A 12647-nucleotide genomic window follows, 5' to 3' on the forward strand; every position below is an offset into this window, starting at 1 on the left:
GGATTTCCAGAGATGAGACACATCAGAGGCTGCCGTGCCCACGGCCCTGCGCGGGCTGGGCCGAGAGCTCGCGGGTTCCGAGCGCCGTGGAACATGTGTGCTGCGCCCGCCGGCGAAAGCCAGCCAGCCTCACCTTGTTCCGCGGGGCGGCCACGGGGGTGCGGAGGGAGCCCCGGCCCCTGTTGTCTTTCAGAAAATCGAGCCCGCGTCAAGGCACACTCGCTGCCATCCTCAGAATCAGAGCCAAAGGAGGCTTTTACCCCCGGAAACTCAGGCAGCAGGAGCCAGATGGAGGAAGCACTGCGAGCATCAAGGCAGATGCGGTGTGAGACGGGCTGTGCCAGGAGCAGCTTCTGGGGCTGAAGCTTGCCAGTCGTAAACCTGCATCCTGTTTGCCTCAGTGAGCACCTACGGTCCTGTCTGCACACACAGGGGATGTGTTTTTCATCGTACGTGTACGAGCGTGTGCATGACTATGCAAACACTAATTGCAGCTATAAATCTCTGAGTATGCAAATAGAATGAGTACATCGGCATCCTCACGACCCAGTAATGTTAGCTTCGGCTCCATGACTCACTGATAACATAAGACCACATTGCTCACTCATTAATAACCTTTCCCTAAACCAAAGGACATAAATGATGACCTTTACCTTCATTTCCCAAGTAACCACAGGCACAGTTCTGTGCTTGGGCAGCAGAGGGAAGCACTGTTCTTCCTGGAAAGGGAAAGCAGAAAACCGGTGGGGAGCACTTCTCTCCCACCCAGCAGCTTCCTCCCTAAAGACCTTCACAAAGAGGATCCTCCATCGAACCGACAAAGATTTATAGAAAATTTAAGGAAATGCAGAAGCCCTCAATTTATTACTATCTGGTGGGAGATACCAAAAAGTAAATGCAAGCTTAACAAACAGTTACAACCTCACAGCAAGGGTAGGCACAAATTATTGCATTTTAAGGGAAGCCATATATATATTGTTTATATATAATATATATAATAGGGGGAGGGTCCAGGGGGAGCCAGGGGGAGGGTCCCCAACCTTATGGGGCAGAACGTGGGGCCAGAGAAAATATTGAAAAATTGTGATGCTCAAGCTAGGCCTCCAGGGGTAGGCAGGCAGGAAGCAGCTGGGCTGCAAGGGAGGGAGAGTCACTCGAGGCAGACCGAAGAGCACGAGGGAGGCGGCGCGTCCAGTAACCTGCCAGGCTAGGCTCAGCGGCTCTATTTTTCTTGCTGACACTCACTAACACGCTGTCTGACATTTCATACCTTTACACGTGGATTGGCTTTCTCTGCCAACTGGGCTATCAGTCCCCTGAGGGTGGGGACTTCGTTTCATCCTCTGCTGTATCTAGAACTTGCTTAGTATTTAGTAGGAATTGATAGATCTTGGCTGATGCACGGATGCCAGAGAGAAGTGAGAAACGGAGCTGGGAAGTCAGGTGGGGTTGCCCCCACAATCACAAGGGCCTTGTGTGTTGTGCTTGTGAGTATGAAACTTACCCTGCAGATCCAGCATGGGATCAACCTGGAACTCCACAGGCCAAACTCATGAGCTTTTTGCTTGACCTATAGTGTGTTTTTAAAATTAAGATAATATATATATTACATATATATATATAAACAATATATATATGGCTTCCCTTAAAATGCAATAATTTGGGGCCTGAAGTCTTACGAGACAAAGTTGCTGCTGCTGATAGCAGGGCTTATGCTCCAAAGGACACAAACATGATTCGAAGAGGCACCTGACCCGAGTGTTGTAGCAACAATATCCACAATAGCCAAATTATGGAAAGAGTCCAGGTGTCCAACAAGAGATGGAAAGATAAAGAAGATTTGGTCCATATATACAATGGGATATTACTCAGTCATCAAAAAGAATGGACGAATGGATAAGGAAGATGTGGTCCATATACACGATGGAGTATTATGCCTCCATCAGAAAGGATGAATACCCAACTTTTGTAGCAACATGGACAGGACTGGAGGAGATTATGCTGAGTGAAATCAGTCAAGCAGAGAGAGTCAAGTATCATATGGTCTCACTTATTTGTGGAGCATAACGAATAACAGGGAGGACATGGGGAGATGGAGAGGAGAGGGAGTTGAGGGAAACTGGAAGGGGAGATGAACCATGAGAGACTATGGACTCTGAAAAACAACCAGAGGGTTTTGAAGGGGCAGGGGGGTGGGAGGTTGAGGAACCAGGTGGTGGATAATAGGGAGGGCACGTACTGCATGGAGCACTGGGTGTGATGCCAAAACAATGAACACTGTTATGCTGTAAATAAACAAATAAAAAAAATTCTGTCTGTCAAAAAAAAAAAAGAATGAAATCTTGCCATTTGCAATGTCATGGATGGAACTAGAAGGCGTTATGTTAAGCAAAATAAGTCAATCAGAGAAAGACAATTATCATATGATTTCACTCTTATGTGGAATGTAAGAAACAAAACAGATGAATGTAGGGGAAGGGAAGGGAAAAAAAATAAGATGCAAACAGAGAGGGCGGCAAACCAGAAGGGACTCTTAACTACAGGAAACAAACTGAGGGTTTCTGGAGGGGAGGGGAGAAGGGGGACAGGGTAATGGTGACGGGCATTAAGGAGGGCACGTGATGTCATGAGCCCTGGGTGTTCTGTGCAACTGATGAACGACTAAATCCCACCTATGAAACTAATTTTCAAAAAATGAAAATAAAAATCAAAAGTCAAGCCCGTGCTCTCCAGCTGCCCTCAGTCTCCTCCAGTGGCTCGTGTCTGGCATCAGGCCTTCCTCCCCCACACGTCACCGGCCGGCTCCGTTTACGTATGTGGGTTTGCAACTACTAGCCCAGGTTCAGGACGTCTGGTTAAAAATCCCACCGTGACAGCCAGTCTCCAAAAGAACCCCCCAACCTTATTCGCGTATTTACGCCCTCCACGGTGAATCTGAGCCGGTCATGTGTAGCCAGTGTAAGGGCCATGACAAGGGTGACCTCCAAGGCCACTTCACAAGAAGCCAGTCACCACATAAGACGTCTGACCACCCCGAGGCCTCCACGCTGTGAGGAACCCTACACTAAGGATGTGGAGAGGCCGTATAGACCGAGAGATGGCGGGACCATCGCCAAGTTTAAAAAAGAAGCCCCTCCCTGCTGAGATGCCAGACCTGTGAAAGCCATCTGGGACGCCCAGGCCAGCCACCACCCCCCTGCAACCATCGACAGCCGCATGAGAGACTCCAAGAGAGCCATCCAGCGGAGCCCATTGAAGCCACAGGATCATGATGAACAATAACGGGTCATTTAAAGCCACCGTGTATGGGATGGCTTGTTACACAGCAACAGACAGCCAAACACCCACATGAGCCCTTCTTTGGAATGTGGAATGTGCACGTTACTTAGCACCATTGAGCCTCAATTTCTTCAAGTTTTTTTTTAAGATTTTATTTGTTTATTTGTCAGAAAGGGAGAGAGAGAAAGAGAGCACAAGCAGGCAGAGAGGCAGGCAGAGGCAGAGAGAGAAGCAGACTCTCCACGCAGCAGAGAGCCCGATGCGGGGCTCCATCCCAGGACCTTGGGATCCTGACCTGAGCCGAAGGCAGACACTTCACGGACTGAGCCACGCAGGCGTCCCCAATTTCTTCACCTTTAAAATAATGGTGATGAGGTGCCTGGGTGGCTCAGAGGGTTAAAGTCTCTACCTTCGGCTCAGGTCATGATCCCAGGGTCCTGGGATCAAGCCCCGCATCGGGCTCTCTGCTCAGCGGGGAGCCTGCTTCTTTCTCTCTCTCTGCCTGCCTCTCTGCCTGCTTGTGATCTCTGTCTGTGTGTTAAATAAATAAAATCTTAAAAAAAAATAATGGTGATAATAATACTGACATCAGAGGTTTCGAAATTCAAATTAGATCATGAGTAGAACGCATCCACTTTAAAGCTGGCACGCCTCAGCTTGAGAAATGCTGACCATTATTGTGCTGTAGTTGTCTTTATTGTTGTTGTTGAAGTGTCTGCATGGGTCGTTATCTCTCAAAACCAGCCTGCCCCAGAGGGAGCAGGGGCAGGGAGGGTGCTAAGGGACAGACCGGGGCAAGGACAGTGCCCTTGCCGAAGACAGCGTGGGGCATGTATCTTGACATCCCAAATTCCGAAACACCAGGCAGTTGGCTATTTACTTCATTTTTGCGTCTATACTAAGGATTCTGGGAACTCCTATCAAATCACAATGGATTGATTCAAAACCCTCTCAGAAATGCTGACTGAGCACTGACTTTATGTCAGGCACTGCTCCAGGTGATCTGGGGGAGCAGGTAAAGACCCCTGTCCTCAGGGAACTTCCACTCTAGTGTCGAGGAACAAGTACCAAACCAACAAGAAGCATACTGTGTAGTATGGTGACTGGTGTTAAACACAAAGGAAAAAATAGGTAAGAGTGATAACGAGTGTGGCCTGGAGGAAACTGGGTTGTAGTAGCATGTAAGAAAGTCGAAGTCGGCCTCGCTGAGCATGGAAGGTGAGAGACAACGCTGGGATGGGGAAGGACTGTCACACAGAAGGACCCAAAGGTTAAAAAAATTAAAAAGTTAGAGGCTCATATTGTTCATCAGTCACACTGACAGATATACGACTTTCCTCGCAACGATTCCGTACGGTAAGTGTCATCCTGAATCAGTCACTTTTTTATGCCATTGCACTGTACCTATCTTTTTTAAAGATCTTATTTATTCATTTGAGAGAAGTACAGAGACAGAGAGAGCAAGAGAGCACAAGCAGGGGGAGAGGCAGAGGGAAGGGGGAAGCAGGCTCCTGCTGAGCAGGGAGCCCAACACAGGACTCGATCCCAAGACCCAGAGATCATGACCTGAGCCAAAGGCAGACACTTAACCATCTGAGCCACACCGGCGCCCCGAGCTGTATGTCTCTTTAAGCTACCTTAACTTCTTTTTGGAACAGGGGAGGATGATGTATTAGTCAGGTTAAGTTAGGTTAAGTAACAATCCCCAAATCACATTAGCTTAACACAATAATAGTCTATTTCTCGGTCATGAAAGCCCTTAGCGGCTGGACTGCACAAGGCCTTCATTCAGGAACCCTCACCCTCCCCACCGAGGCACAGCGGCCACGTTGCCAATCACTGCAGCAGGGAGGAGGGAAGGTGGAAAATTAACACCCGCTCTTAAATGCTGGGAGACACAAGTCACTACTCTCCTATTTCATTGACCAGAGCAGGTCCTGTGTAGCTGTGTGTGTGTGTGTGTGTGTGTGCGCACACGTGCGTGTATCCTAAATGATTAGAAGTACAAGGAAATAGATATGAATGAATACTTTAATATCTATCATAGATGGATACGTGAACAGATAGAAATGTTAGATAATAGCAATGATAAATCATAGAGAAAGAGAGAGATAAAGTAAATAAAAGGAAACTGAGTCAGAAATGCTCAGCGATTTGCCTAAGGTCAAGCAGCTCTGGAAATAGCCAAGTCAAGATCAGAACCCAGATTCGTTTGAATTTCACACCGGTCCCAGGGAGGCTGCTCGGAGTCTACGGCACTGAACAGAGTTCTCTGATATCCTGTCAGGTGTGAGCAAGTGACTGTGCCTTTCTGCCTGGGGTTGAGTTTCTCTCTGAATTTGGTTTCCATGAAGCACAATTTGAGAACCTCCGCTCTTTTTCCAGCAAATTTTAAAAGCTATTGTTATTCGGCTATCACCACAAAGGATCTGTCAGCTCAGCGAACACTACTGTTCCGTGGGATCAGAGTTTGAGAATCACTAAGATGAAAGTCTCACTCTAGAGTATTTTCCCAAAACCAACAACCAATTCTCGAGTTCTCCAGACACAGCTGCGCAAGTGAGTTCAGGCCGGACACCAAGTCTCCGGAGCTGGTGCGCACAGCCCTGCCCCCACTTCAGGAGCCGGCGCAAAGCCTGGGATTCCCGTTCTCCGGACTGGCTGTCGGGCAGGGGTTCAAGCTCCCGTGACTTGTTGAGGCACGTCACCCGCCTAACACTCTCAAGTGTTTACCACCGGGAGCCTCCCACAACTCTGTGGTTTAGGGGTTTTATGAACATTTTATGATATGATGAAATAAATCACTGGGCCAGTGGTGACTCAATCTCCCAGCCCTTCTCCTCCCACAGGAGGGAGATTGGGGTGGGGGCCAAAAGTTCAGCCCTCTAATTAGTCACCTCATGAGCATACAGGAGATATTCTTATCACTCTGGAGATTCCAAAGGGTTAAAAGCTACAAGCCAGGGGCGCCTGGGTGGCTCAGTGGGTTGGGCCTCTGCCTTCAGCTCTGGTCATGGTCTCAGGGTCCTGGCATCGAGCCCTGCATCGGGCTCCCTGCTCGGCGGGAAGCCTGCTTCTCCCTCTCCCACTTCCCCAACTTCTGTTCCCTTCTCACTGTGTCTCTCTCTGTCAAATAAATTTAAAAAAAAAAAAAAAAAAAAAAAAAAGCTACACGCCAGGAGCCCGGGATGGGGCCAGACATTTACAGACCATCCATCCCCAACTTGTGATGGTTCAACTTGCTATTTTTTGACTTTACAATGGTATAAAAGTGACATGCATTTAGTAGAAAGTGTACTTGGAATTTTGAATTTTGACCTTTTCCCAGCCTATTGATATGCAGTAAAATCCTCGCTCAAGACGTGGGGTGGTAGCAAGACCAGCTCCCAGTAAGCCAAAAGGTCACAGGGATAACCATGGATATCCTCATAGCCATTCTGTACCCGTACAACTGTGCCATTTACCACTTCCAGAACAGTGAGCAATCAATTACATGAGATATTCAACACTTTATTATGCAAGACGCTTTGTGTTAGATGATTTGCCCAACGTAGGCTAATCTGAGTGTTCTGAGCATGTTTAAAGTAGGCTAAGCTAAGCTATGAGTTCGGTAGGTTAGTGAATGAAACGCATTTTCCAATTATTTTCAATTTACAATGGGTTGACCAGGCTGTGACCTCTTTATAAACTGAGAAAGATCTGGGGTGCCTGGATGGCTCAGGGGGTTAAGCCTCTGCCTTCGGCTCAGTTCATGGGTCAGGGTCCTGGGATCGAGCCCCACATGGGGCTCTCTACTCAGCGGGGAGCCTGCTTCTCCCTCTCTCTGCCTGCCTCTCTCTCTGTGTCTAATAAATAAATAAAAACTTAAAAAAATTTGAGAAAGATCTGTATTTTTTTTAATCATGCTACATTCACCATGCTTAGAATAATTTCATTCCAAAATATCCCAAACTTGCTGCTTTGAATGTGGAGACAATTTATAACTTTCCAGAAATGAATACTAGTAGTGGGAAATGTCTGAGAGAAACAAATTTTTAAAAATTGTTCAATTTTTAGGGGCACCCTATCGGGTGCAATCAGGTGTTACAATCAGGTAAGCATCCGATTCTCGATTTTGGCTCAGGTGCTGATCTCAGGGTCGTGAGATCAAGTCCCTCATTGGGCTCTGTGCTCAATGCAGAGTCTCCTTGAGATGCTTTCTCCCTCCCCCTCCCCCCACTCATGCTCTCTCTCAAATAAATATAACTTTTAAAAAAAAAAGTTCAGTGGAATGGATTTTACTGGAAATTATAGTAATTGGACATTAACACCTGGAAAACGTCAATGATTTTTTTTAATAGGTGGTGTGTCTTGGGGTGCCCCAGTCGGATGGGGTTCTAGCGGTACAGAGGGTAAAAGAATTTACCGAAAAAGTTTAATTTAATTTAACTTAAAAAATAAAAAATAAAAAGCCAGCAATAGAGCTAAAAAAAAGTGTGTGTGTGGGGGGGAGAATTCACCGAAAGCAGAATCAGAATGAAAGAGATTAGAGTTTACTGAATGCACTTAAGGGGCTGCAGGAGGACAGCCAAGGAGGCCATCTGCTGGGAGGCAGCGGGTGGCTGCTGTTTTTAAAGGGGGAAGTTGAGGAGGTTATGGCAGCAGAGAATTCTCCCTTTTTTTGGTAACTGTGCCTGGTCATAAGTAGCCTGTGGGTCAGCGAGGGCCTGTGGCTACTGGAGGTCGGCTGCTTAATGAGTTTGTCTGCATTCAGCTTGATGGCTACTGGGGGGCCTTTTGCCTTGCTTGGGATTCCACGGCTCAAGCCTGTTGCCTAAGAGTGACCTCCACAGTGTGCGCACGGTTTCTTTCTTTCTCTCTCTTTTTTTTTTTAAGATTTTATTTATTTATTTGACAGAGATCACAAGTAGGCAGGGTGGCAGGCAGAGGGAGAGGGAGAAGCAGTCTTCCTGCTGAGCAGGGAACCCGATGCAAGGCTCAATCCCAGGACTCTGGAATCATGACCTGAGCCAAAGGCAGATGCTTAACGGACTGAACCACCCAGGTGCCCAAATGTGTGTTCATGGTTTCTATGAAATATTTCATTCGGTGATTTGTGCAGATTTGTATATGTATATATAATACAGACCTGTAGTCCTTCTTCCAAACTGGAAATTTTTCAAAACTCATTTGGCAGTGAGCCCTAAATTGAATTCATTTGGTGACAATATTTGACCTAAAGGGACATGAGGCTATTTAAGAGTCTTTACAGAGAGTTTTTTTTTTTCCTCTACTAGTGTGAATATTCATAGAACTGTCAAAATGTGAATTTTGATCATGTCAGCCTAAAATTGTCGGGAAGCAATAATTAAGCAAAAGTATTTATTTTGCATCAAAACATTGTAATTTGGGGTACACAGATTTGGGAAGCACCCCAATAGTGTCCCATAAGGGAGTCAAAGTCAAGGCTTTTTAAAGCAAAAAGGGAATGCTTGCATACATTATTTACAAGGAATTTTTGATTGGTGTTGGCAGCAGAAAGCTAACTTTGAATATAATTGGTTGCTAAGGCTATCGGTAAGCAAAGTCTCTTATTGTAGCAAGTTGCAAGCACCTGGGTTGAGTCCTGGTAATTTTTGAGGTTTGGCCCAGTTCAAAAGTTCATGGTTCCACCCTGTAAGGATGTGTAGAAGGCTCTGTTGTAAAACCCCTTGACATAAGTGACCCCGTTTCGTTTCACCTTTCACATTAGTTTGACCATGGAAAGCTGATCCCGATTGGCGTATCACATCATAGCAAGACATGTACTGTGTTATCTTTGTGAAATGGAAACATATAAGAATTTTGAAGCATATTCGGCCCCCAGGACTTGAATCAGAAATGGTGACCTAGATTGTCACCTGTCCTGCTGATAAAACCATCCAGGTGCTATGCCTGTTGAACCAGTTTGGGAGCAAGAACTCCCCCCCTTGTAGCGGGATGTCTTTTCTTACTCCCTCCCTGCCCCCAGACTGAGACAAGGGGGGATTATCCTGCCTGCTCCCTTGCATCAGTCAACGAGGTGGCTGACGTCCTTATCTTTTATTTGTCTTCCTTTAGGGGGAAAAAGAGGTCCTTGTAATTCCGGGTTGCAATTTTACAAGCTCAGCCTCATGGTTTCCTCTTTCTGTTGGTCTCGCTTTTTTTTTTTTTTTAATTTTACTTATTTATTTGACAGACAGGGATCTCACGTACGCAGAGAGGCAGGCAGAGAGAGAGGAGGAAGCAGGCTCCCCGCTGAGCAGAGAGCCGGATGCGGGGCTTGATCCCAGAACCCTGGGATCATGACCCGAGCTGAAGGCAGAGGCTTTAACCCACTGAGCCACCCAGGCGCCCCTGTTGGTCTTGCTTTTAATCAGCATCCTTGTCGGTGCCATTCTTCTCTGTCCCTGCGCAGAGCTTCCTGCCTCACAGGCTCTCTTCGTATCTGAGCCGGTGGGGCAGGATGGATCTCTGCAGATGTTGCCTTCCCATTTCTTCCTCACAAGTATTCTGTGATTTAGTGCCAGAATTTTTTAAATCGTCAGAAGGAAAGGGTTCTGATGTGTCCTTCGGATCCCTCTTGACAGAGACATGACAGAGCATCAAAGGAAGGCTTCACCCCTCTCTTCCCCTCCCCCAACCCCGCTTGCCCCCTAAGATGGAAGGACTTCAAACACACTGTATCACACTCAAGGTTTTGGGAATCCCAGAGCCTTCTGTGAAATGACAAAAGTCAAAGACACCTAGACAGAGAAGAACAAACCCAGCATTTTGCATACACTCTCAGGCTTTTTTCACATTTCTCAGATACCCTCTGCCAGGCCCAGATTAGGAACTTCCATCCTGACCAGTGATTCTCAAAGGCTGGGCCCTGGGAGGTCCCTCCAATCTTTGGGCAGCGAGGTTCAAGTTCTGCACCACACTCCTTCCCACCCTGAGACACACACCCAGCACCACCAACTGAAAACATTTTGAATAACAAGAAATAGATCCCACCTGTGTCCTCAGTCTAGCATTATTCAAGGAAAATAATTCCTTCAGGTGGTTTAGCTCTTCTATGTGAAATCTTTTTTCTATAAAGGAGAGACATTATAGAAGATGGAAATTTCCCCGAGACAAATTTACCTTATCGGGATTGAGGCTGTCCTTGACCCAGACTTCTGAACTCAAACTCCTTGGTCATTTGTGCCCTTAGTTTCTCACATGCTGATCACTATTTAAAAACTAAGTTTTTCTCTTATATTTACTTTGGAATTTTTTTTCTGTGCTCTATGGAGAAAGGCAATGAGGAAAATGAGAAATTACTCACTTTCCTCCATCCCTTGCCTAAAAAGGATTTAAAATTCCTACAGTGCTCAAAAATTTTAGAAAGACAAGTTAATTCATTGATTTGCCCAGAAGAGAACCAATAAGGACCCACAGGGATCCACAATCACAGCCCAGGTCTCCTTCCCTCATCCCGGTCAACCATCCTCTCAAACATAAGTCTACAGTCACAACAAGGGCTAGAATGATACTTTGGAAGCCCCACACCTACTAATTAACCTCCAAGAGCAGAAAGCTTATGATGGTGATTAGTCATGGCATCATCATATGACAAGAGAAAGCCAAGAGGAGATACAAAAATCTAGTGACCCAGCAAAGGAAACAGTCAACAAAATGAAGAAGCAACCCATGGAATGGGAGAAGATATTTGCAAATGACACTACAGACAAGGGGCTGATATCCAAGTTCTATAAAGAACTCCTCAAACTCAACACCCAAAAAACAGATAATCACGTCAAAAAAAATGGGCAGAAGACATGAATAGACACTTCTCCAAAGAAGACGTACAAATGGCTAACAGACACATGAAAAAATGTTCATCATCACTAGCCATCAGGGAGACTCAAATCAAAACCACACTGAGATACCACCTTATACCAGTTAGAATGGTTAGAATAAGACAAGAAACAATAAATGTTGGAGAGCTTGTGGAGAAAGGGGAGCCCTCTTACACTGTTGGTGGGAATGCAAGTTGGTGCAGCCACTGTGGAAACAGTGTGGAGATTCCTCAAGAAATTAAGAATAGTGCTACCCTATGACCCTGCAATTGCACGACTGGGTATTTACCACAAAGATACAGACATAAGGAACAGAAGGGCCATCAGTACCCCAATGTTGATAAAAGCAATAGCCACAGTCACCAAACTATTGAAAGAGCCAAGATGCCCTTCAACAGACGAATGGTAAGGAAGGTGTGGTCCATATACACTATGGAATATTACGCCTCCATCAGAAAGGATGAATACCCAACTTTTGTATCAACATGGACGGGACTGGAAGAGATGATGCTGAGTGAAATAAGTCAAGCAGAGAGAGTCAATCATCATATGGTTTCACTTACTTGTGGAGCATAAGGAATAACACTGACATTAGGAGGAGAGGAGAAGGGACTTGGGGGAAATTGGAGGGGCAGACAAACCATGAGAGACTGTGGACTCTGAGGAACAAACTGAAGGTTTTGGAGGGGAGGGGTATGGCAGGTTGGGTGAGCCTGCTGGTGGGTATTAAGGAGGACATGTATTGTGTGGAGCACTGAGTATGATGCATAAACAATGAATCTTAGAACACTGAAAAAAAATTAAATTAAACTTTTAAAAATCTGGTGACACGTACCCTGGGAAAGAAACCAAAATCCTTCTGGCAAATGAGCAGCTGTGGCTATGAAGCTCACTGCACTCTAGGCCTCTGGGTTCTTTAGGGCTCTTTCTGGAAGCAATACCCTCCTGATGCCTGATCCTAACTCCTACCATTCCTGACGACGTCCACCGCCTCTGCCTCCCTTGCCTGGTAAAGTCCGACTCACTCTTCACAACACAGCTTAAAAGACAATTTCCCTGTGAACTGTGCCTTGCTCAGGCAGAATGAAACCCTCCTTGTTTCTACAAATGCTCATCATAGCACCGCTAGAGTGCTAACTGTGATATTATACTGATGGCCATAAGTTTGCACTCCTTTGTCCACTCTGCTCATAAACCATGAATGAAGCTCCTGAGATTAGGAACTCTGTTTTTTCCATGTAATGTAACACTTAAAATAGCTCTGCCTGGGGAAACTGCAGTTTGTTCTTGGGGAAGCTTTGCAACTGCAAAGTAACCCAAATGAAGATGTTTCCAACAGAGATCTTAATTGGGAATACATTAGCTATGCGTTTTGGGTAAACTATGCACATCTTTTCACCTTATTCTAGGACTTCAATTTCTCAGGAATTTCACAGTTGTAGTAAGGAGGAATCAACATAAACCAGTGGTCATTATAATATTATAATTAATGTGAAGTAGCGTATGAGTGGAGAGAGGACGATGGTTAGAACTTGTTTTCTAAAT

This window comes from Meles meles, chromosome 17, assembly GCF_922984935.1.
Source record: "Meles meles chromosome 17, mMelMel3.1 paternal haplotype, whole genome shotgun sequence".
Taxonomy (NCBI): Eukaryota; Metazoa; Chordata; class Mammalia; order Carnivora; family Mustelidae; genus Meles; species Meles meles.